This window comes from Ascidia mentula, chromosome 2 (genome assembly GCF_947561715.1).
Source record: "Ascidia mentula chromosome 2, kaAscMent1.1, whole genome shotgun sequence".
Lineage (NCBI taxonomy): Eukaryota > Metazoa > Chordata > Ascidiacea > Phlebobranchia > Ascidiidae > Ascidia > Ascidia mentula.
Window position 1 is genome coordinate 19,657,206 of NC_138567.1, and position 15,489 is coordinate 19,672,694.

At 44.8% G+C, this 15,489-nt stretch overlaps 72 non-coding genes and 10 pseudogenes across 72 annotated transcripts; all 82 read left to right on the plus strand.

The window, feature by feature from the left end:
• Positions 1-108: 108 nt before the first annotated feature.
• On the plus strand, positions 109-227 carry LOC145891466 (5S ribosomal RNA). The gene has a single exon (XR_014400255.1). It is a non-coding gene; the product is annotated as a 5S ribosomal RNA (ribosomal RNA).
• Positions 228-292: 65 nt separating this feature from the next.
• LOC145891015 (5S ribosomal RNA) lies at positions 293-411 on the plus strand. Its single transcript, XR_014399832.1, has one exon. It is a non-coding gene; the product is annotated as a 5S ribosomal RNA (ribosomal RNA).
• Positions 412-476: 65 nt separating this feature from the next.
• LOC145891418 (5S ribosomal RNA) lies at positions 477-595 on the plus strand. The gene has a single exon (XR_014400211.1). It is a non-coding gene; the product is annotated as a 5S ribosomal RNA (ribosomal RNA).
• A 65-nt stretch (positions 596-660) lies between these two features.
• On the plus strand, positions 661-779 carry LOC145891978 (5S ribosomal RNA). The gene has a single exon (XR_014400742.1). It is a non-coding gene; the product is annotated as a 5S ribosomal RNA (ribosomal RNA).
• Positions 780-844: 65 nt separating this feature from the next.
• On the plus strand, positions 845-963 carry LOC145891106 (5S ribosomal RNA). Its single transcript, XR_014399919.1, has one exon. It is a non-coding gene; the product is annotated as a 5S ribosomal RNA (ribosomal RNA).
• A 65-nt stretch (positions 964-1,028) lies between these two features.
• LOC145893058 (5S ribosomal RNA) lies at positions 1,029-1,147 on the plus strand. The gene has a single exon (XR_014401436.1). It is a non-coding gene; the product is annotated as a 5S ribosomal RNA (ribosomal RNA).
• Positions 1,148-1,212: 65 nt separating this feature from the next.
• On the plus strand, positions 1,213-1,331 carry LOC145891780 (5S ribosomal RNA). Its single transcript, XR_014400553.1, has one exon. It is a non-coding gene; the product is annotated as a 5S ribosomal RNA (ribosomal RNA).
• A 65-nt stretch (positions 1,332-1,396) lies between these two features.
• LOC145890982 (5S ribosomal RNA) lies at positions 1,397-1,515 on the plus strand. Its single transcript, XR_014399801.1, has one exon. It is a non-coding gene; the product is annotated as a 5S ribosomal RNA (ribosomal RNA).
• A 65-nt stretch (positions 1,516-1,580) lies between these two features.
• LOC145891249 (5S ribosomal RNA) lies at positions 1,581-1,699 on the plus strand. Its single transcript, XR_014400053.1, has one exon. It is a non-coding gene; the product is annotated as a 5S ribosomal RNA (ribosomal RNA).
• Positions 1,700-1,765: 66 nt separating this feature from the next.
• LOC145891506 (5S ribosomal RNA) lies at positions 1,766-1,884 on the plus strand. The gene has a single exon (XR_014400293.1). It is a non-coding gene; the product is annotated as a 5S ribosomal RNA (ribosomal RNA).
• Positions 1,885-1,949: 65 nt separating this feature from the next.
• LOC145892560 (5S ribosomal RNA) lies at positions 1,950-2,068 on the plus strand (annotated as a pseudogene).
• A 66-nt stretch (positions 2,069-2,134) lies between these two features.
• LOC145891016 (5S ribosomal RNA) lies at positions 2,135-2,253 on the plus strand. Its single transcript, XR_014399833.1, has one exon. It is a non-coding gene; the product is annotated as a 5S ribosomal RNA (ribosomal RNA).
• A 65-nt stretch (positions 2,254-2,318) lies between these two features.
• Positions 2,319-2,437, plus strand: LOC145892398 (5S ribosomal RNA; annotated as a pseudogene).
• A 65-nt stretch (positions 2,438-2,502) lies between these two features.
• On the plus strand, positions 2,503-2,621 carry LOC145891253 (5S ribosomal RNA). The gene has a single exon (XR_014400057.1). It is a non-coding gene; the product is annotated as a 5S ribosomal RNA (ribosomal RNA).
• Positions 2,622-2,686: 65 nt separating this feature from the next.
• Positions 2,687-2,805, plus strand: LOC145891770 (5S ribosomal RNA). Its single transcript, XR_014400543.1, has one exon. It is a non-coding gene; the product is annotated as a 5S ribosomal RNA (ribosomal RNA).
• Positions 2,806-2,870: 65 nt separating this feature from the next.
• LOC145892654 (5S ribosomal RNA) lies at positions 2,871-2,989 on the plus strand (annotated as a pseudogene).
• A 65-nt stretch (positions 2,990-3,054) lies between these two features.
• LOC145891602 (5S ribosomal RNA) lies at positions 3,055-3,173 on the plus strand. Its single transcript, XR_014400384.1, has one exon. It is a non-coding gene; the product is annotated as a 5S ribosomal RNA (ribosomal RNA).
• Positions 3,174-3,238: 65 nt separating this feature from the next.
• LOC145890882 (5S ribosomal RNA) lies at positions 3,239-3,357 on the plus strand. Its single transcript, XR_014399708.1, has one exon. It is a non-coding gene; the product is annotated as a 5S ribosomal RNA (ribosomal RNA).
• Positions 3,358-3,422: 65 nt separating this feature from the next.
• On the plus strand, positions 3,423-3,540 carry LOC145891677 (5S ribosomal RNA). Its single transcript, XR_014400454.1, has one exon. It is a non-coding gene; the product is annotated as a 5S ribosomal RNA (ribosomal RNA).
• Positions 3,541-3,605: 65 nt separating this feature from the next.
• On the plus strand, positions 3,606-3,724 carry LOC145893059 (5S ribosomal RNA). The gene has a single exon (XR_014401437.1). It is a non-coding gene; the product is annotated as a 5S ribosomal RNA (ribosomal RNA).
• A 65-nt stretch (positions 3,725-3,789) lies between these two features.
• On the plus strand, positions 3,790-3,908 carry LOC145891484 (5S ribosomal RNA). The gene has a single exon (XR_014400273.1). It is a non-coding gene; the product is annotated as a 5S ribosomal RNA (ribosomal RNA).
• Positions 3,909-3,973: 65 nt separating this feature from the next.
• LOC145891416 (5S ribosomal RNA) lies at positions 3,974-4,092 on the plus strand. Its single transcript, XR_014400209.1, has one exon. It is a non-coding gene; the product is annotated as a 5S ribosomal RNA (ribosomal RNA).
• Positions 4,093-4,157: 65 nt separating this feature from the next.
• LOC145891417 (5S ribosomal RNA) lies at positions 4,158-4,276 on the plus strand. The gene has a single exon (XR_014400210.1). It is a non-coding gene; the product is annotated as a 5S ribosomal RNA (ribosomal RNA).
• Positions 4,277-4,341: 65 nt separating this feature from the next.
• Positions 4,342-4,460, plus strand: LOC145893060 (5S ribosomal RNA). The gene has a single exon (XR_014401438.1). It is a non-coding gene; the product is annotated as a 5S ribosomal RNA (ribosomal RNA).
• Positions 4,461-4,525: 65 nt separating this feature from the next.
• LOC145893061 (5S ribosomal RNA) lies at positions 4,526-4,644 on the plus strand. The gene has a single exon (XR_014401439.1). It is a non-coding gene; the product is annotated as a 5S ribosomal RNA (ribosomal RNA).
• Positions 4,645-4,709: 65 nt separating this feature from the next.
• On the plus strand, positions 4,710-4,828 carry LOC145891385 (5S ribosomal RNA). Its single transcript, XR_014400180.1, has one exon. It is a non-coding gene; the product is annotated as a 5S ribosomal RNA (ribosomal RNA).
• Positions 4,829-4,893: 65 nt separating this feature from the next.
• LOC145893081 (5S ribosomal RNA) lies at positions 4,894-5,012 on the plus strand. The gene has a single exon (XR_014401457.1). It is a non-coding gene; the product is annotated as a 5S ribosomal RNA (ribosomal RNA).
• Positions 5,013-5,077: 65 nt separating this feature from the next.
• LOC145893062 (5S ribosomal RNA) lies at positions 5,078-5,196 on the plus strand. Its single transcript, XR_014401440.1, has one exon. It is a non-coding gene; the product is annotated as a 5S ribosomal RNA (ribosomal RNA).
• A 65-nt stretch (positions 5,197-5,261) lies between these two features.
• LOC145893063 (5S ribosomal RNA) lies at positions 5,262-5,380 on the plus strand. The gene has a single exon (XR_014401441.1). It is a non-coding gene; the product is annotated as a 5S ribosomal RNA (ribosomal RNA).
• A 65-nt stretch (positions 5,381-5,445) lies between these two features.
• Positions 5,446-5,564, plus strand: LOC145891952 (5S ribosomal RNA). Its single transcript, XR_014400718.1, has one exon. It is a non-coding gene; the product is annotated as a 5S ribosomal RNA (ribosomal RNA).
• A 65-nt stretch (positions 5,565-5,629) lies between these two features.
• On the plus strand, positions 5,630-5,748 carry LOC145891010 (5S ribosomal RNA). The gene has a single exon (XR_014399827.1). It is a non-coding gene; the product is annotated as a 5S ribosomal RNA (ribosomal RNA).
• A 65-nt stretch (positions 5,749-5,813) lies between these two features.
• On the plus strand, positions 5,814-5,932 carry LOC145893065 (5S ribosomal RNA). The gene has a single exon (XR_014401442.1). It is a non-coding gene; the product is annotated as a 5S ribosomal RNA (ribosomal RNA).
• A 65-nt stretch (positions 5,933-5,997) lies between these two features.
• LOC145893066 (5S ribosomal RNA) lies at positions 5,998-6,116 on the plus strand. The gene has a single exon (XR_014401443.1). It is a non-coding gene; the product is annotated as a 5S ribosomal RNA (ribosomal RNA).
• Positions 6,117-6,181: 65 nt separating this feature from the next.
• On the plus strand, positions 6,182-6,300 carry LOC145893067 (5S ribosomal RNA). Its single transcript, XR_014401444.1, has one exon. It is a non-coding gene; the product is annotated as a 5S ribosomal RNA (ribosomal RNA).
• Positions 6,301-6,365: 65 nt separating this feature from the next.
• On the plus strand, positions 6,366-6,484 carry LOC145893068 (5S ribosomal RNA). The gene has a single exon (XR_014401445.1). It is a non-coding gene; the product is annotated as a 5S ribosomal RNA (ribosomal RNA).
• Positions 6,485-6,549: 65 nt separating this feature from the next.
• On the plus strand, positions 6,550-6,668 carry LOC145891386 (5S ribosomal RNA). The gene has a single exon (XR_014400181.1). It is a non-coding gene; the product is annotated as a 5S ribosomal RNA (ribosomal RNA).
• A 65-nt stretch (positions 6,669-6,733) lies between these two features.
• On the plus strand, positions 6,734-6,852 carry LOC145893093 (5S ribosomal RNA). Its single transcript, XR_014401469.1, has one exon. It is a non-coding gene; the product is annotated as a 5S ribosomal RNA (ribosomal RNA).
• Positions 6,853-6,917: 65 nt separating this feature from the next.
• Positions 6,918-7,036, plus strand: LOC145893070 (5S ribosomal RNA). The gene has a single exon (XR_014401447.1). It is a non-coding gene; the product is annotated as a 5S ribosomal RNA (ribosomal RNA).
• Positions 7,037-7,101: 65 nt separating this feature from the next.
• Positions 7,102-7,220, plus strand: LOC145893071 (5S ribosomal RNA). The gene has a single exon (XR_014401448.1). It is a non-coding gene; the product is annotated as a 5S ribosomal RNA (ribosomal RNA).
• A 65-nt stretch (positions 7,221-7,285) lies between these two features.
• Positions 7,286-7,404, plus strand: LOC145891953 (5S ribosomal RNA). Its single transcript, XR_014400719.1, has one exon. It is a non-coding gene; the product is annotated as a 5S ribosomal RNA (ribosomal RNA).
• A 65-nt stretch (positions 7,405-7,469) lies between these two features.
• On the plus strand, positions 7,470-7,588 carry LOC145891011 (5S ribosomal RNA). Its single transcript, XR_014399828.1, has one exon. It is a non-coding gene; the product is annotated as a 5S ribosomal RNA (ribosomal RNA).
• Positions 7,589-7,653: 65 nt separating this feature from the next.
• LOC145893072 (5S ribosomal RNA) lies at positions 7,654-7,772 on the plus strand. The gene has a single exon (XR_014401449.1). It is a non-coding gene; the product is annotated as a 5S ribosomal RNA (ribosomal RNA).
• A 65-nt stretch (positions 7,773-7,837) lies between these two features.
• On the plus strand, positions 7,838-7,956 carry LOC145893073 (5S ribosomal RNA). Its single transcript, XR_014401450.1, has one exon. It is a non-coding gene; the product is annotated as a 5S ribosomal RNA (ribosomal RNA).
• A 65-nt stretch (positions 7,957-8,021) lies between these two features.
• LOC145893074 (5S ribosomal RNA) lies at positions 8,022-8,140 on the plus strand. Its single transcript, XR_014401451.1, has one exon. It is a non-coding gene; the product is annotated as a 5S ribosomal RNA (ribosomal RNA).
• A 65-nt stretch (positions 8,141-8,205) lies between these two features.
• LOC145893075 (5S ribosomal RNA) lies at positions 8,206-8,324 on the plus strand. Its single transcript, XR_014401452.1, has one exon. It is a non-coding gene; the product is annotated as a 5S ribosomal RNA (ribosomal RNA).
• Positions 8,325-8,389: 65 nt separating this feature from the next.
• On the plus strand, positions 8,390-8,508 carry LOC145893076 (5S ribosomal RNA). The gene has a single exon (XR_014401453.1). It is a non-coding gene; the product is annotated as a 5S ribosomal RNA (ribosomal RNA).
• Positions 8,509-8,573: 65 nt separating this feature from the next.
• On the plus strand, positions 8,574-8,691 carry LOC145891724 (5S ribosomal RNA). The gene has a single exon (XR_014400500.1). It is a non-coding gene; the product is annotated as a 5S ribosomal RNA (ribosomal RNA).
• A 65-nt stretch (positions 8,692-8,756) lies between these two features.
• Positions 8,757-8,875, plus strand: LOC145893077 (5S ribosomal RNA). The gene has a single exon (XR_014401454.1). It is a non-coding gene; the product is annotated as a 5S ribosomal RNA (ribosomal RNA).
• A 65-nt stretch (positions 8,876-8,940) lies between these two features.
• On the plus strand, positions 8,941-9,059 carry LOC145891107 (5S ribosomal RNA). Its single transcript, XR_014399920.1, has one exon. It is a non-coding gene; the product is annotated as a 5S ribosomal RNA (ribosomal RNA).
• A 65-nt stretch (positions 9,060-9,124) lies between these two features.
• On the plus strand, positions 9,125-9,243 carry LOC145891835 (5S ribosomal RNA). The gene has a single exon (XR_014400607.1). It is a non-coding gene; the product is annotated as a 5S ribosomal RNA (ribosomal RNA).
• A 66-nt stretch (positions 9,244-9,309) lies between these two features.
• LOC145892024 (5S ribosomal RNA) lies at positions 9,310-9,428 on the plus strand. Its single transcript, XR_014400787.1, has one exon. It is a non-coding gene; the product is annotated as a 5S ribosomal RNA (ribosomal RNA).
• A 65-nt stretch (positions 9,429-9,493) lies between these two features.
• LOC145891080 (5S ribosomal RNA) lies at positions 9,494-9,612 on the plus strand. Its single transcript, XR_014399894.1, has one exon. It is a non-coding gene; the product is annotated as a 5S ribosomal RNA (ribosomal RNA).
• A 65-nt stretch (positions 9,613-9,677) lies between these two features.
• Positions 9,678-9,796, plus strand: LOC145891017 (5S ribosomal RNA). The gene has a single exon (XR_014399834.1). It is a non-coding gene; the product is annotated as a 5S ribosomal RNA (ribosomal RNA).
• A 65-nt stretch (positions 9,797-9,861) lies between these two features.
• LOC145891447 (5S ribosomal RNA) lies at positions 9,862-9,980 on the plus strand. The gene has a single exon (XR_014400237.1). It is a non-coding gene; the product is annotated as a 5S ribosomal RNA (ribosomal RNA).
• Positions 9,981-10,045: 65 nt separating this feature from the next.
• On the plus strand, positions 10,046-10,164 carry LOC145892128 (5S ribosomal RNA). Its single transcript, XR_014400885.1, has one exon. It is a non-coding gene; the product is annotated as a 5S ribosomal RNA (ribosomal RNA).
• Positions 10,165-10,229: 65 nt separating this feature from the next.
• On the plus strand, positions 10,230-10,348 carry LOC145891019 (5S ribosomal RNA). Its single transcript, XR_014399836.1, has one exon. It is a non-coding gene; the product is annotated as a 5S ribosomal RNA (ribosomal RNA).
• A 65-nt stretch (positions 10,349-10,413) lies between these two features.
• On the plus strand, positions 10,414-10,532 carry LOC145891049 (5S ribosomal RNA). The gene has a single exon (XR_014399864.1). It is a non-coding gene; the product is annotated as a 5S ribosomal RNA (ribosomal RNA).
• Positions 10,533-10,597: 65 nt separating this feature from the next.
• On the plus strand, positions 10,598-10,716 carry LOC145892438 (5S ribosomal RNA; annotated as a pseudogene).
• Positions 10,717-10,781: 65 nt separating this feature from the next.
• Positions 10,782-10,900, plus strand: LOC145892187 (5S ribosomal RNA). Its single transcript, XR_014400940.1, has one exon. It is a non-coding gene; the product is annotated as a 5S ribosomal RNA (ribosomal RNA).
• Positions 10,901-10,965: 65 nt separating this feature from the next.
• LOC145892188 (5S ribosomal RNA) lies at positions 10,966-11,084 on the plus strand. The gene has a single exon (XR_014400941.1). It is a non-coding gene; the product is annotated as a 5S ribosomal RNA (ribosomal RNA).
• Positions 11,085-11,149: 65 nt separating this feature from the next.
• On the plus strand, positions 11,150-11,268 carry LOC145892264 (5S ribosomal RNA). Its single transcript, XR_014401007.1, has one exon. It is a non-coding gene; the product is annotated as a 5S ribosomal RNA (ribosomal RNA).
• Positions 11,269-11,506: 238 nt separating this feature from the next.
• On the plus strand, positions 11,507-11,625 carry LOC145892321 (5S ribosomal RNA). Its single transcript, XR_014401059.1, has one exon. It is a non-coding gene; the product is annotated as a 5S ribosomal RNA (ribosomal RNA).
• Positions 11,626-11,690: 65 nt separating this feature from the next.
• Positions 11,691-11,809, plus strand: LOC145892484 (5S ribosomal RNA; annotated as a pseudogene).
• A 65-nt stretch (positions 11,810-11,874) lies between these two features.
• On the plus strand, positions 11,875-11,993 carry LOC145892531 (5S ribosomal RNA; annotated as a pseudogene).
• Positions 11,994-12,059: 66 nt separating this feature from the next.
• On the plus strand, positions 12,060-12,178 carry LOC145892286 (5S ribosomal RNA). Its single transcript, XR_014401026.1, has one exon. It is a non-coding gene; the product is annotated as a 5S ribosomal RNA (ribosomal RNA).
• Positions 12,179-12,243: 65 nt separating this feature from the next.
• Positions 12,244-12,362, plus strand: LOC145892890 (5S ribosomal RNA). Its single transcript, XR_014401277.1, has one exon. It is a non-coding gene; the product is annotated as a 5S ribosomal RNA (ribosomal RNA).
• Positions 12,363-12,427: 65 nt separating this feature from the next.
• On the plus strand, positions 12,428-12,546 carry LOC145891808 (5S ribosomal RNA). Its single transcript, XR_014400581.1, has one exon. It is a non-coding gene; the product is annotated as a 5S ribosomal RNA (ribosomal RNA).
• A 65-nt stretch (positions 12,547-12,611) lies between these two features.
• LOC145891012 (5S ribosomal RNA) lies at positions 12,612-12,730 on the plus strand. Its single transcript, XR_014399829.1, has one exon. It is a non-coding gene; the product is annotated as a 5S ribosomal RNA (ribosomal RNA).
• A 65-nt stretch (positions 12,731-12,795) lies between these two features.
• Positions 12,796-12,914, plus strand: LOC145893078 (5S ribosomal RNA). The gene has a single exon (XR_014401455.1). It is a non-coding gene; the product is annotated as a 5S ribosomal RNA (ribosomal RNA).
• Positions 12,915-12,979: 65 nt separating this feature from the next.
• Positions 12,980-13,098, plus strand: LOC145892439 (5S ribosomal RNA; annotated as a pseudogene).
• A 65-nt stretch (positions 13,099-13,163) lies between these two features.
• On the plus strand, positions 13,164-13,282 carry LOC145892189 (5S ribosomal RNA). Its single transcript, XR_014400942.1, has one exon. It is a non-coding gene; the product is annotated as a 5S ribosomal RNA (ribosomal RNA).
• Positions 13,283-13,347: 65 nt separating this feature from the next.
• On the plus strand, positions 13,348-13,466 carry LOC145892190 (5S ribosomal RNA). Its single transcript, XR_014400943.1, has one exon. It is a non-coding gene; the product is annotated as a 5S ribosomal RNA (ribosomal RNA).
• Positions 13,467-13,531: 65 nt separating this feature from the next.
• Positions 13,532-13,650, plus strand: LOC145892266 (5S ribosomal RNA). The gene has a single exon (XR_014401009.1). It is a non-coding gene; the product is annotated as a 5S ribosomal RNA (ribosomal RNA).
• A 238-nt stretch (positions 13,651-13,888) lies between these two features.
• LOC145892322 (5S ribosomal RNA) lies at positions 13,889-14,007 on the plus strand. The gene has a single exon (XR_014401060.1). It is a non-coding gene; the product is annotated as a 5S ribosomal RNA (ribosomal RNA).
• Positions 14,008-14,072: 65 nt separating this feature from the next.
• Positions 14,073-14,191, plus strand: LOC145892485 (5S ribosomal RNA; annotated as a pseudogene).
• Positions 14,192-14,256: 65 nt separating this feature from the next.
• LOC145892533 (5S ribosomal RNA) lies at positions 14,257-14,375 on the plus strand (annotated as a pseudogene).
• Positions 14,376-14,441: 66 nt separating this feature from the next.
• LOC145892287 (5S ribosomal RNA) lies at positions 14,442-14,560 on the plus strand. Its single transcript, XR_014401027.1, has one exon. It is a non-coding gene; the product is annotated as a 5S ribosomal RNA (ribosomal RNA).
• Positions 14,561-14,625: 65 nt separating this feature from the next.
• On the plus strand, positions 14,626-14,744 carry LOC145892901 (5S ribosomal RNA). Its single transcript, XR_014401288.1, has one exon. It is a non-coding gene; the product is annotated as a 5S ribosomal RNA (ribosomal RNA).
• A 65-nt stretch (positions 14,745-14,809) lies between these two features.
• Positions 14,810-14,928, plus strand: LOC145891021 (5S ribosomal RNA). Its single transcript, XR_014399837.1, has one exon. It is a non-coding gene; the product is annotated as a 5S ribosomal RNA (ribosomal RNA).
• A 65-nt stretch (positions 14,929-14,993) lies between these two features.
• LOC145891358 (5S ribosomal RNA) lies at positions 14,994-15,112 on the plus strand. Its single transcript, XR_014400155.1, has one exon. It is a non-coding gene; the product is annotated as a 5S ribosomal RNA (ribosomal RNA).
• Positions 15,113-15,177: 65 nt separating this feature from the next.
• LOC145891534 (5S ribosomal RNA) lies at positions 15,178-15,296 on the plus strand. The gene has a single exon (XR_014400320.1). It is a non-coding gene; the product is annotated as a 5S ribosomal RNA (ribosomal RNA).
• A 65-nt stretch (positions 15,297-15,361) lies between these two features.
• On the plus strand, positions 15,362-15,480 carry LOC145892695 (5S ribosomal RNA; annotated as a pseudogene).
• Positions 15,481-15,489: the final 9 nt, after the last annotated feature.

The following is a 15,489-nucleotide window of genomic DNA, read 5'->3' on the forward strand; positions in this document are numbered from 1 at the left end:
ACTTGGATGGGTGACCGCCTAGGAATACCAAGTGTTGTATTCATTTTACTATTTGCACAAAGTATGCTTTGAATTGCCCATAAATGTCGTTAAAACAGACTAACAAACGTCTACGGCCATACCAGGTTGAAAGCACCCGATCTCGTTCGATCTCGGCAGTTAAGCAACCTCGGGCTTGGTTAGTACTTGGATGGGTGACCGCCTAGGAATACCAATTGTTGTAGTCATTTTTCTGTTTACCCAAAGTATGCTTTGAATTGCGCATAAATGTCGTCAAAACAGACTAACAAACGTCTACGGCCATACCAGGTTGAAAGCACCCGATCTCGTTCGATCTCGGCAGTTAAGCAACCTCGGGCTTGGTTAGTACTTGGGTGGGTGACCGCCTAGGAATACCAAGTGTTGTGGTCATTTTCCTATTTATACAAAGTATGCTTTGAATTGCGCATAAAGATCGTCATAACAGACTAACAAACGTCTACGGCCATACCAGGTTGAAAGCACCCGATCTCGTTCGATCTCGGCAGTTAAGCAAACTCGGGCTTGGTTAGTACTTGGATGGGTGACCGCCTAGGAATACCAAGTGTTGTGGTCATTTTCCTATTTATACAAAGTATGCTTTGAATTGCGCATAAAGATCGTCATAACAGACTAACAAACGTCTACGGCCATACCAGGTTGAAAGCACCCGATCTCGTTCGATCTCGGCATTTAAGCAACCTCGGGCTTGGTTAGTACTTGGATGGGTGACCGCCTAGGAAAACCAAGTGTTGTATTCGTTTTACTATTTGCACAAAGTATGCTTTGAACTGCCCATAAATGTCGTCAAAACAGACTAACAAACGTCTACGGCCATACCAGGTTGAAAGCACCCGATCTCGTTCGATCTCGGCAGTTAAGCAACCTCGGGCTTGGTTAGTACTTGGATGGGTGACCGCCTAGGAATACCAAGTGTTGTATTCATTTTTCTGTTTACCCAAAGTATGCTTTGAATTGCGCATAAAGATCGTCATAACAGACTAACAAACGTCTACGGCCATACCAGGTTGAAAGCACCCGATCTCGTTCGATCTCGGCAGTTAAGCAACCTCGGGCTTGGTTAGTACTTGGATGGGTGACCGCCTAGGAATACCAAGTGTTGTAGTCATTTTGCTATTTGCACAAAGTATGCTTTGAATTGCCCATAAATGTCGTTAATACAGACTAACAAACGTCTACGGCCATACCAGGTTGAAAGCACCCGATCTCGTTCGATCTCGTCAGTTAAGCAACCTCGGGCTTGGTTAGTACTTGGATGGGTGACCGCCTAGGAATACCAAGTGTTGTATTCATTTTACTATTTGCACAAAGTATGCTTTGAATTGCGCATAAATGTCGTCAAAGCAGACTAACAAACGTCTACGGCCATACCAGGTTGAAAGCACCCGATCTCGTTCGATCTCGGCAGTTAAGCAACCTCGGGCTTGGTTGGTACTTGGATGGGTGACCTCCTAGGAATACCAAGTGTTGTAGTCACTTTTCTATTGATACAAAGTATGCTTTGAATGGCGCATGAAGATCGTCATAACAGACTAACAAACGTCTACGGCCATACCAGGTTGAAAGCACCCGATCTCGTTCGATCTCGGCAGTTAAGCAACCTCGGGTTTGGTTAGTACTTGGATGGGTGACCGCCTCGGAATACCAAGTGTTGTAGTCATTTTTCTGTTTGCCCAAAGTTATGCTTTGAATTGCGCATAAATGTCGTCAAAACAGTCTAACAAACGTCTACGGCCATACCAGGTTGAAAGCACCCGATCTCGTTCGATTTCGGCAGTTAAGCAACCTCGGGCTTGGTTAGTACTTGGATGGGTGTCCTCTTAGGAATACCAAGTGTTGTAGTCATTTTTCTATTTACCCAAAGTATGCTTTGATTTGCCCATAAATGTCGTCAAAACAGACTAACAAACGTCTACGGCCATACCAGGTTGAAAGCACCCGATCTCGTTCGATCACGGATGTTTAGCAACCTCGGGCTTGGTTAGTACTTGGATGGGTGACCGACTAGGAATACCAAGTGTTGTCGTCATTTTGCTATTTGCACAAAGTATGCTTTGAATTGCTCATAAATGTCGTCAAAACAGACTAACAAAACGTCTACGGCCACACCAGGTTGAAAGCACCCGATCTCGTTCGATCTCGGCAGTTAAGCAACCTCGGGCTTGGTTAGTACTTGGATGGGTGACCGCCTAGGAATACCAAGTGTTGTAGTCATTTTACTATTTGCACAAAGTATGCTTTGAATTGCCCATAAATGTCGTCAAAACAGACTATCAAACGTCTTCGGCCATACCAGGTTGAAAGCACCCGATCTCGTTCGATCTCGGCAGTTAAGCAACCTCGGGATTGGTTAGTACTTGCATGGGTGACCGCCTAGGAATACCAAGTGTTGTATTCATTTTTCTATTTACCCAAAGTATGCTTTGAATTGCGCATAAATGTCGTCAAAACAGACAAACAAACGTCTACGGCCATACCAGGTTGAAAGCACCCGATCTCGTTCGATCTCGGCAGTTAAGCAACCTCGGGCTTGGTTAGTACTTGGATGGGTGACCACCTAGGAATACCAAGTGTTGTAGTCATTTTACTATTTGCACAAAGTATGCTTTGAATTGCCCATAAATGTCGTTAAAACAGACTAACAAACGTCTACGGCCATACCAGGTTGAAAGCACCCGATCTCGTTCGATCTCGGCAGTTAAGCAACCTCGGGTTTGGTTAGTGCTTGGATGGGTGACCGCCTAGGAATACCAAGTGTTGTAGTCATTTTACTATTTGCACAAAGTATGCTTTGAATTGCCCATAAATGTCGTCAAAACAGACTAACAAACGTCTACGGCCATACCAGGTTGAAAGCACCCGATCTCGTTCGATCTCGGCAGTTAGGCAACCTCGTGGTTGGTTAGTACTTGGATGGGTGACCGCCTAGGAATACCAAGTGTTGTGTTCATTTTACTATTTGCACAAAGTATGCTTTGAATTGCCCATGAATGTCGTCAAAACAGACTAACAAACGTCTACGGCCATACCAGGTTGAAAGCATCCGATCTCGTTCGATCTCGGCAGTTAAGCAACCTCGGGCTTGGTTAGTACTTGGATGGGTGACCGCCTAGGAATACCAAGTGTTGTATTCATTTTACTATTTGCACAAAGTATGCTTTGAATTGCCTATAAATGTCGTCAAAACAGACTAACAAACGTCTACGGCCATACCAGGTTGAAAGCACCCGATCTCGTTCGATCTCGGCAGTTAAGCAACCTAGGGCTTGGTTAGTACTTGGATGGGTGACCGCCTAGGAATACCAAGTGTTGTGGTCATTTTGCTATTTGCACAAAGTATGCTTTGAATTGCTCATAAATTTCGTCAAAACACACTAACAAACGTCTACGGCCATACCAGGTTGAAAGCACCCGATCTCGTTCGATCTCGGCAGTTAAGCAACCTCGGGCTTGGTTGTACTTGGATGGGTGACCGCCTAGGAATACCAAGTGTTGTATTCATTTTTCTGTTTACCCAAAGTATGCTTTGAATTGCGCATAAAGATCGTCATAACAGTCTAACAAACGTCTACGGCCATACCAGGTTGAAAGCACCCGATCTCGTTCGATCTCGGCAGTTAAGCAACCTCGGGCTTGGTTAGTACTTGGATGGGTGACCGCCTAGGAATACCAAGTGTTGTAGTCATTTTGCTATTTGCACAAAGTATGCTTTGAATTGCCCATAAATGTCGTCAAAACACACTAACAAACGTCTACGGCCATACCAGGTTGAAAGCACCCGATCTCGTTCGATCTCGGCAGTTAAGCAACCTCGGGCTTGGTTAGTACTTGGATGGGTGAGCGCCTAGGAATACCAAGTGTTGTAGTCAATTTGCTATTTGCACAACGTATGCTTTGAATTGCTCATAAATGTCGTCAAAACAGACTAACAAACGTCTACGGTCATACCAGGTTGAAAGCACCCGATCTCGTTCGATCTCGGAAGTTAAGCAACCTCGGGCTTGGTTAGTACTTGGATGGGTGAGCGCCTAGGAATACCAAGTGTTGTAGTCAATTTGCTATTTGCACAACGTATGCTTTGAATTGCTCATAAATGTCGTCATAACCGACTAACAAACGTCTACGGTCATACCAGGTTGAAAGCACCCGATCTCGTTCGATCTCGGAAGTTAAGCAACCTCGGGCTTGGTTAGTACTTGGATGGGTGAGCGCCTAGGAATACCAAGTGTTGTAGTCAATTTGCTATTTGCACAACGTATGCTTTGAATTGCTCATAAATGTCGTCAAAACAGACTAACAAACGTCTACGGCCATACCAGGTTGAAAGCACCCGATCTCGTTCGATCTCGGCAGTTAAGCAACCTCGGGCTTGGTTAGTACTTGGATGGGTGACCGCCTAGGAATACCAAGTGTTGTAGTCATTTTACTATTTGCACAAAGTATGCTTTGAATTGCCCATAAATGTCGTCAAAACAGACTAACAAACGTCTACGGCCATACCAGGTTGAAAGCACCCGATCTCGTTCGATCTCGGCAGTTAAGCAACCTCGGGCTTGGTTAGTACTTGGATGGGTGACCGCCTAGGAATACCAAGTGTTGTAGTCATTTTTCTGTTTACCCAAAGTATGCTTTGAATTGCGCATAAATGTCGTCAAAACAGTCTAACAAACGTCTACGGCCATACCAGGTTGAAAGCACCCGATCTCGTTCGATCTCGGCAGTTATGCAACCTCGGGCTTGGTTAGTACTTGGATGGGTGACCGCCTAGGAATACCAAGTGTTGTAGTCATTTTGCTATTTATACAAAGTATGCTTTGAATTGCGCATGAAGATCGTCATAACCGACTAACAAACGTCTACGGCCATACCAGGTTGAAAGCACCCGATCTCGTTCGATCTCGGAAGTTAAGCAACCTCGGGCTTGGTTAGTACTTGGATGGGTGACCGCCTAGGAATACCAAGTGTTGTAGTCATTTTGCTATTTGCACAAAGTATGCTTTGAATTGCTCATAAATGTCGTCAAAACAGACTAACAAACGTCTACGGCCATACCAGGTTGAAAGCACCCGATCTCGTTCGATCTCGGCAGTTAAGCAACCTCGGGCTTGGTTAGTACTTGGATGGGTGACCGCCTAGGAATACCAAGTGTTGTAGTCATTTTACTATTTGCACAAAGTATGCTTTGAATTGCCCATAAATGTCGTCAAAACAGACTAACAAATGTCTACGGCCATACCAGGTTGAAAGCACCCGATCTCGTTCGATCTCGGCAGTTAAGCAACCTCGGGCTTGGTTAGTACTTGGATGGGTGACCGCCTAGGAATACCAAGTGTTGTAGTCATTTTTCTGTTTACCCAAAGTATGCTTTGAATTGCGCATAAATGTCGTCAAAACAGTCTAACAAACGTCTACGGCCATACCAGGTTGAAAGCACCCGATCTCGTTCGATCTCGGCAGTTATGCAACCTCGGGCTTGGTTAGTACTTGGATGGGTGACCGCCTAGGTATACCAAGTGTTGTAGTCATTTTCCTATTTATACAAAGTATGCTTTGAATTGCGCATAAAGATCGTCATAACAGACTAACAAACGTCTACGGCCATACCAGGTTGAAATCACCCGATCTCGTTCGATCTCGGCAGTTAAGCAACCTCGGGCTTGGTTAGTACTTGGATGGGTGACCGCCTAGGAATACCAAGTGTTGTAGTCATTTTACTATTTGCACAAAATATGCTTTGAATTGCCCATAAATGTCGTTAAAACAGACTAACAAACGTCTACGGCCATACCAGGTTGAAAGCACCCGATCTCGTTCGATCTCGGCAGTTAAGCAACCTCGGGCTTGGTTAGTACTTGGATGGGTGACCGCCTAGGAATACCAAGTGTTGTAGTCATTTTACTATTTGCACAAAGTATGCTTTGAATTGCCCATAAATGTCGTTAAAACAGACTAACAAACGTCTACGGCCATACCAGGTTGAAAGCACCCGATCTCGTTCGATCTCGGCAGTTAAGCAACCTCGGGCTTGGTTAGTACTTGGATGGGTGACCGCCTAGGAATACCAAGTGTTGTAGTCATTTTGCTATTTGCACAAAGTATGCTTTGAATTGCTCATAAATGTCGTCAAAACAGACTAACAAACGTCTACGGCCATACCAGGTTGAAAGCACCCGATCTCGTTCGATCTCGGCAGTTAAGCAACCTCGGGCTTGGTTAGTACTTGGATGGGTGACCGCCTAGGAATACCAAGTGTTGTAGTCATTTTACTATTTGCACAAAGTATGCTTTGAATTGCCCATAAATGTCGTCAAAACAGACTAACAAACGTCTACGGCCATACCAGGTTGAAAGCACCCGATCTCGTTCGATCTCGGCAGTTAAGCAACCTCGGGCTTGGTTAGTACTTGGATGGGTGACCGCCTAGGAATACCAAGTGTTGTAGTCATTTTTCTGTTTACCCAAAGTATGCTTTGAATTGCGCATAAATGTCGTCAAAACAGTCTAACAAACGTCTACGGCCATACCAGGTTGAAAGCACCCGATCTCGTTCGATCTCGGCAGTTATGCAACCTCGGGCTTGGTTAGTACTTGGATGGGTGACCGCCTAGGAATACCAAGTGTTGTAGTCATTTTGCTATTTATACAAAGTATGCTTTGAATTGCGCATGAAGATCGTCATAACCGACTAACAAACGTCTACGGCCATACCAGGTTGAAAGCACCCGATCTCGTTCGATCTCGGAAGTTAAGCAACCTCGGGCTTGGTTAGTACTTGGATGGGTGACCGCCTAGGAATACCAAGTGTTGTAGTCATTTTGCTATTTGCACAAAGTATGCTTTGAATTGCTCATAAATGTCGTCAAAACAGACTAACAAACGTCTACGGCCATACCAGGTTGAAAGCACCCGATCTCGTTCGATCTCGGCAGTTAAGCAACCTCGGGCTTGGTTAGTACTTGGATGGGTGACCGCCTAGGAATACCAAGTGTTGTAGTCATTTTACTATTTGCACAAAGTATGCTTTGAATTGCCCATAAATGTCGTCAAAACAGACTAACAAATGTCTACGGCCATACCAGGTTGAAAGCACCCGATCTCGTTCGATCTCGGCAGTTAAGCAACCTCGGGCTTGGTTAGTACTTGGATGGGTGACCGCCTAGGAATACCAAGTGTTGTAGTCATTTTTCTGTTTACCCAAAGTATGCTTTGAATTGCGCATAAATGTCGTCAAAACAGTCTAACAAACGTCTACGGCCATACCAGGTTGAAAGCACCCGATCTCGTTCGATCTCGGCAGTTATGCAACCTCGGGCTTGGTTAGTACTTGGATGGGTGACCGCCTAGGTATACCAAGTGTTGTAGTCATTTTCCTATTTATACAAAGTATGCTTTGAATTGCGCATAAAGATCGTCATAACAGACTAACAAACGTCTACGGCCATACCAGGTTGAAATCACCCGATCTCGTTCGATCTCGGCAGTTAAGCAACCTCGGGCTTGGTTAGTACTTGGATGGGTGACCGCCTAGGAATACCAAGTGTTGTAGTCATTTTACTATTTGCACAAAATATGCTTTGAATTGCCCATAAATGTCGTTAAAACAGACTAACAAACGTCTACGGCCATACCAGGTTGAAAGCACCCGATCTCGTTCGATCTCGGCAGTTAAGCAACCTCGGGCTTGGTTAGTACTTGGATGGGTGACCGCCTAGGAATACCAAGTGTTGTAGTCATTTTACTATTTGCACAAAGTATGCTTTGAATTGCCCATAAATGTCGTTAAAACAGACTAACAAACGTCTACGGCCATACCAGGTTGAAAGCACCCGATCTCGTTCGATCTCGGCAGTTAAGCAACCTCGGGCTTGGTTAGTACTTGGATGGGTGACCGCCTAGGAATACCAAGTGTTGTAGTCATTTTGCTATTTGCACAAAGTATGCTTTGAATTGCTCATAAATGTCGTCAAAACAGACTAACAAACGTCTACGGCCATACCAGGTTGAAAGCACCCGATCTCGTTCGATCTCGGCAGTTAAGCAACCTCGGGCTTGGTTAGTACTTGGATGGGTGACCGCCTAGGAATACCAAGTGTTGTAGTCATTTTACTATTTGCACAAAGTATGCTTTGAATTGCCCATAAATGTCGTCAAAACAGACTAACAAACGTCTACGGCCATACCAGGTTGAAAGCACCCGATCTCGTTCGATCTCGGCAGTTAAGCAACCTCGGGCTTGGTTAGTACTTGGATGGGTGACCGCCTAGGAATACCAAGTGTTGTAGTCATTTTTCTGTTTACCCAAAGTATGCTTTGAATTGCGCATAAATGTCGTCAAAACAGTCTAACAAACGTCTACGGCCATACCAGGTTGAAAGCACCCGATCTCGTTCGATCTCGGCAGTTAAGCAACCTCGGGCTTGGTTAGTACTTGGATGGGTGACCGCCTAGGAATACCAAGTGTTGTAGTCATTTTCCTATTTATACAAAGTATGCTTTGAATTGCGCATAAAGATCGTCATATCAGACTAACAAACGTCTACGACCATACCAGGTTGAAAGCACCCGATCTCGTTCGATCTCGGCAGTTAAGCACCTCGGGCTTGGTTAGTACTTGGATGGGTGACCGCCTAGGAATACCAAGTGTTGTAGTCATTTTACTATTTGCACAAAGTATGCTTTGAATTGCCCATAAATGTCGTTAAAACAGACTAACAAACGTCTACGGCCATACCAGGTTGAAAGCACCCGATCTCGTTCGATCTCGGCAGTTAAGCAACCTCGGGCTTGGTTAGTACTTGGATGGGTGACCGCCTAGGAATACCAAGTGTTGTAGTCATTTTACTATTTGCACAAAGTATGCTTTGAATTGCCCATAAATGTCGTTAAAACAGACTAACAAACGTCTACGGCCATACCAGGTTGAAAGCACCCGATCTCGTTCGATCTCGGCAGTTAAGCAACCTCGGGCTTGGTTAGTACTTGGATGGGTGACCGCCTAGGAATACCAAGTGTTGTATTCATTTTACTATTTGCACAAAGTATGCTTTGAATTGCCCATAAATGTCGTCAAAACAGACTAAAAAACGTCTACGGCCATACCAGGTTGAAAGCACCCGATCTCGTTCGATCTCGGAAGTTAAGCAACCTCGGGTTTGGTTAGAACTTGGATGGGTGACCGCCTAGGAATACCAAGTGTTGTAGTCATTTTTCTGTTTACCCAAAGTTATGCTTTGAATTGCGCATAAATGTCGTCAAAACAGTCTAACAAACGTCTACGGCCATACCAGGTTGAAAGCACCCGATCTCGTTCGATCTCGGCAGTTAAGCAAACTCGGGCTTGGTTAGTACTTGGATGGGTGTCCTCTTAGGTATACCAAGTGTTGTAGTCATTTTTCTATTTACCCAAAGTATGCTTTGAATTGCCCATAAATGTCGTCAAAACAGACTAACAAACATCTACGGCCATACCAGGTTGAAAGCACCCGATCTCGTTGGATCTCGGCAGTTAAGCAACCTCGGGCTTGGTTAGTACTTGGATGGGTGACCGCCTAGGAATACCAAGTGTTGTAGACAATTTTCTATTTACACAAAGTATGCTTTTAATTGCGCATAAAGATCGTCATAACAGACTAACAAACGTCTACGGCCATACTAGGTTGAAAGCACCCGATCTCGTTCGATCTCGGCAGTTAAGCAACCTCGGGCTTGGTTAGTACTTGGATGGGTGACCGCCTAGGAATACCAAGTGTTGTAGTCATTTTGTTATTTGCACAAAGTATGCTTTGAATTGCTCATAAATGTCGTCAAAACAGACTAACAAACGTCTACGGCCATACCAGGTTGAAAGCACCCGATCTCGTTCGATCACGGCAGTTAAGCAACCTCGGGCTTGGTTAGTACTTGGATGGGTGACCGCCTAGGAATACCAAGTGTTGTAGTCATTTTTCTATTTACACAAAGTGTGCTTCGAATTGCGCGTAAATGTCGTCAAAACAGACTAACAAACGTCTACGGCCATAGCAGGTTGAAAGCACCCGATCTCGTTCGATCTCGGATGTTTAGCAACCTCGGGCTTGGTTAGTACTTGGATGGGTGACCTCCTAGGAATACCAAGTGTTGTAGTCATTTTTCTATTTACCCAAAGTATGCTTTGAATTGCGCATAAATGTCGTCAAAACAGACTAACAAACGTCTACGGCCATACTAGGTTGAAAGCACCCGATCTCGTTCGATCTCGGCAGTTAAGCAACCTCGGGCTTGGTTAGTACTTGGATGGGTGACCGCCTAGGAATACCAAGTGTTGTAGTCATTTTGTTATTTGCACAAAGTATGCTTTGAATTGCTCATAAATGTCGTCAAAACAGACTAACAAACGTCTACGGCCATACCAGGTTGAAAGCACCCGATCTCGTTCGATCTCGGCAGTTAAGCAACCTCGGGCTTGGTTAGTACTTGTATGGGTGACCGCCTAGGAATACCAAGTGTTGTAGTCATTTTTCTATTTACACAAAGTATGCTTTGAATTGCGCGTAAATGTCGTCAAAACAGACTAACAAACGTCTACGGCCATACCAGGATGAAAGCACCCGATCTCGTTCGATCCCGGCAGTTAAGCAACCTCGGGCTTGGTTAGTATTTGGATGGCTGACCGCCTAGGAATACCAAGTGTTGTAGTCATTTTTCTATTTACACAAAGTATGCTTTGAATTGCGCGTAAATGTCGTCAAAACAGACTAACAAACGTCTACGGCCATACCAGGATGAAAGCACCCGATCTCGTTCGATCCCGGCAGTTAAGCAACCTCGGGCTTGGTTAGTACTTGGATGGCTGACCGCCTAGGAATACCAAGTGTTGTAGTCATTTTTCTATTTACACAAAGTATGCTTTGAATTGCGCGTAAATGTCGTCAAAACAGACTAACAAACGTCTACGGCCATACCAGGATGAAAGCACCCGATCTCGTTCGATCCCGGCAGTTAAGCAACCTCGGGCTTGGTTAGTACTTGGATGGCTGACCGCCTAGGAATACCAAGTGTTGTAGTCATTTTTCTATTTACCCAAAGTATGCTTTGAATTGCGCGTAAATGTCGTCAAAACAGACTAACAAACGTCTACGGCCATACCAGGATGAAAGCACCCGATCTCGTTCGATCCCGGCAGTTAAGCAACCTCGGGCTTGGTTAGTACTTGGATGGGTGACCGCTTAGGAATACCAAGTGTAGTAGTCATTTTTCTATTTGCACAAAGTATGCTTTGAATTGCGCATAATGATCGTCAAAACAGACTAACAAACGTCTACGGCCACACCAGGTTGAAAGCACCTGATATCGGCAGTTAAGCAACCAAGGGTTTGGTTAGTATTTGGTTGCTGATCGCCCAGGAATACCAGGTGTTGTAGTCATTTTTCTATTTACACAAAGTATGCTTTGAATTGCGCATAAAGATCGTCATAACAGACTGACAAACGTCTACGGCCATACCAGGTTGAAAGCACCCGATCTCGTTCGATCTCAGCAGATAAGCAACCTCGGGCTTGGTTAGTACTTGGATGGGTGGCCGCCTAGGAATACCAAGTGTAGTAGTCATTTTTCTATTTGCACAAAGTATGCTTTGAATTGCGCATAATGATCGTCAAAACAGACTAACAAACGTCTACGGCCACACCAGGTTGAAAGCACCCGATCTCGTTCGATCTCGGCAATTAAGCAACCTCGGGCTTGGTTAATACTTGGATGGGTGACCGCCTAGTAATACCAAGTGTTGTAGTCATTTTTCCATTTACACAAAGTATGCTTTGAATTGCGCATCAAGATCGTCAAAACAGACTAACAAACGTCTACGGCCATACCAGGTTGAAAGCACCGGATCTCGTTCGATCTCGGCAGTTTAGCAACCTCGGGCTTGGTTAGTACTTGGATGGGTGACCGCCTAGGAATGCAAAGTGTTGTAGTCATTTTTCTGTTTACCCAAAGTTATGCTTTGAATTGCGCATAAATGCCGTCAAAACAGTCTAACAAACGTCTACGGCCATACCAGGTTGAAAGCACCCGATCTCGATCGATCTCGGCAGTTAAGCAAACTCGGGCTTGGTTAGTACTTGGATGGGTGTCCTCTTAGGTATACCAAGTGTTGTAGTCATTTTTCTATTTACCCAAAGTATGCTTTGAATTGCCCATAAATGTCGTCAAAACGGACTAACAAACGTCTACGGCCATACCAGGTTGAAAGCACCCGATCTCGTTCGATCTCGGCAGTTAAGCAACCTCGGGCTTGGTTAGTACTTGGATGGGTGACCGCCTAGGAATACCAAGTGTTGTAGACAATTTTCTATTTACACAATGTATGCTTTTAATTGCGCATAAAGATCGTCATAACAGACTAACAAACGTCTACGGCCATACTACGTTGAAAGCACCCGATCTCGTTCGATCTCGGCAGTTAAGCAACCTCGGGCTTGGTTAGTACTTGGATGGGTGACCGCCTAGGAATACCAAGTGTTGTAGTCATTTTGTTATTTGCACAAAGTATGCTTTGAATTGCTCATAAATGTCGTCAAAACAGACTAACAAACGTCTACGGCCATACCAGGTTGAAATCACCCGATCTCGTTCGATCTCGGCAGTTAAGCAACCTCGGGCTTGGTTAGTACTTGGATGGGTGACCGCCTAGGAATACCAAGTGTTGTAGTCATTTTGTTATTTGCACAAAGTATGCTTTGAATTGCTCATAAATGTCGTCAAAACAGACTAACAAACGTCTACGGCCATACCAGGTTGAAAGCACCCGATCTCGTTCGATCTCGGCAGTTAAGCAACCTCGGGCTTGGTTAGTACTTGGATGGGTGACCGCCTAGGAATACCAAGTGTTGTAGTCATTTTTCTATTTACACAAAGTATGCTTTGAATTGCGCGTAAATGTCGTCAAAACAGACTAACAAACGTCTACGGCCATACCAGGATGAAAGCACCCGATCTCGTTCGATCCCGGCAGTTAAGCAACCTCGGGCTTGGTTAGTATTTGGATGGCTGACCGCCTAGGAATACCAAGTGTTGTAGTCATTTTTCTATTTACACAAAGTATGCTTTGAATTGCGCGTAAATGTCGTCAAAACAGACTAACAAACGTCTACGGCCATACCAGGATGAAAGCACCCGATCTCGTTCGATCCCGGCAGTTAAGCAACCTCGGGCTTGGTTAGTACTTGGATGGCTGACCGCCTAGGAATACCAAGTGTTGTAGTCATTTTTCTATTTACACAAAGTATGCTTTCAATTGCGCGTAAATGTCGTCAAAACAGACTAACAAACGTCTACGGCCATACCAGGATGAAAGCACCCGATCTCGTTCGATCCCGGCAGTTAAGCAACCTCGGGCTTGGTTAGTACTTGGATGGCTGACCGCCTAGGAATACCAAGTGTTGTAGTCATTTTTCTATTTACCCAAAGTATGCTTTGAATTGCGCGTAAATGTCGTCAAAACAGACTAACAAACGTCTACGGCCATACCAGGATGAAAGCACCCGATCTCGTTCGATCCCGGCAGTTAAGCAACCTCGGGCTTGGTTAGTACTTGGATGGGTGACCGCTTAGGAATACCAAGTGTAGTAGTCATTTTTCTATTTGCACAAAGTATGCTTTGAATTGCGCATAATGATCGTCAAAACAGACTAACAAACGTCTACGGCCACACCAGGTTGAAAGCACCTGATATCGGCAGTTAAGCAACCAAGGGTTTGGTTAGTATTTGGTTGCTGATCGCCCAGGAATACCAGGTGTTGTAGTCATTTTTCTATTTACACAAAGTATGCTTTGAATTGCGCATAAAGATCGTCATAACAGACTGACAAACGTCTACGGCCATACCAGGTTGAAAGCACCCGATCTCGTTCGATCTCAGCAGATAAGCAACCTCGGGCTTGGTTAGTACTTGGATGGGTGGCCGCCTAGGAATACCAAGTGTAGTAGTCATTTTTCTATTTGCACAAAGTATGCTTTGAATTGCGCATAATGATCGTCAAAACAGACTAACAAACGTCTACGGCCACACCAGGTTGAAAGCACCCGATCTCGTTCGATCTCGGCAATTAAGCAACCTCGGGCTTGGTTAATACTTGGATGGGTGACCGCCTAGTAATACCAAGTGTTGTAGTCATTTTTCCATTTACACAAAGTATGCTTTGAATTGCGCATCAAGATCGTCAAAACAGACTAACAAACGTCTACGGCCATACCAGGTTGAAAGCACCGGATCTCGTTCGATCTCGGCAGTTTAGCAACCTCGGGCTTGGTTAGTACTTGGATGGGTGACCGCCTAGGAATGCAAAGTGTTGTAGTCATTTTTCTGTTTACCCAAAGTTATGCTTTGAATTGCGCATAAATGCCGTCAAAACAGTCTAACAAACGTCTACGGCCATACCAGGTTGAAAGCACCCGATCTCGATCGATCTCGGCAGTTAAGCAAACTCGGGCTTGGTTAGTACTTGGATGGGTGTCCTCTTAGGTATACCAAGTGTTGTAGTCATTTTTCTATTTACCCAAAGTATGCTTTGAATTGCCCATAAATGTCGTCAAAACGGACTAACAAACGTCTACGGCCATACCAGGTTGAAAGCACCCGATCTCGTTCGATCTCGGCAGTTAAGCAACCTCGGGCTTGGTTAGTACTTGGATGGGTGACCGCCTAGGAATACCAAGTGTTGTAGACAATTTTCTATTTACACAATGTATGCTTTTAATTGCGCATAAAGATCGTCATAACAGACTAACAAACGTCTACGGCCATACTAGGTTGAAAGCACCCGATCTCGTTCGATCTCGGCAGTTAAGCAACCTCGGGCTTGGTTAGTACTTGGATGGGTGACCGCCTAGGAATACCAAGTGTTGTAGTCATTTTGTTATTTGCACAAAGTATGCTTTGAATTGCTCATAAATGTCGTCAAAACAGACTAACAAACGTCTACGGCCATACCAGGTTGAAATCACCCGATCTCGTTCGATCTCGGCAGTTAAGCAACCTCGGGCTTGGTTAGTACTTGGATGGGTGACCGCCTAGGAATACCAAGCGTTGTAGTCATTTTTCTATTTACACAAAGTATGCTTTGAATTGCGCGTAAATGTCGTCAAAACAGACTAACAAACGTCTACGGCCATACCAGGTTGAAAGCACCCGATCTCGTTCGATCTCGGATGTTTAGCAACCTCGGGCTTGGTTAGTACTTGGATGGGTGACCTCCTAGGAATACCAAGTGTTGTAGTCATTTTTCTATTTACCCAAAGTATGCTTTGAATTGCGCATCAAGATCGTCAAAACAGACTAACAAACGTCTACGGCCATACCAGGTTGAAAGCACCGGATCTCGTTCGATCTCGTCAGTTTAGCAACCTCGGGATTGGTTAGTACTTGGATGGGTGACCGCCTAGGAATGCAAAGTGTTGTAGTCATTTTTCTGT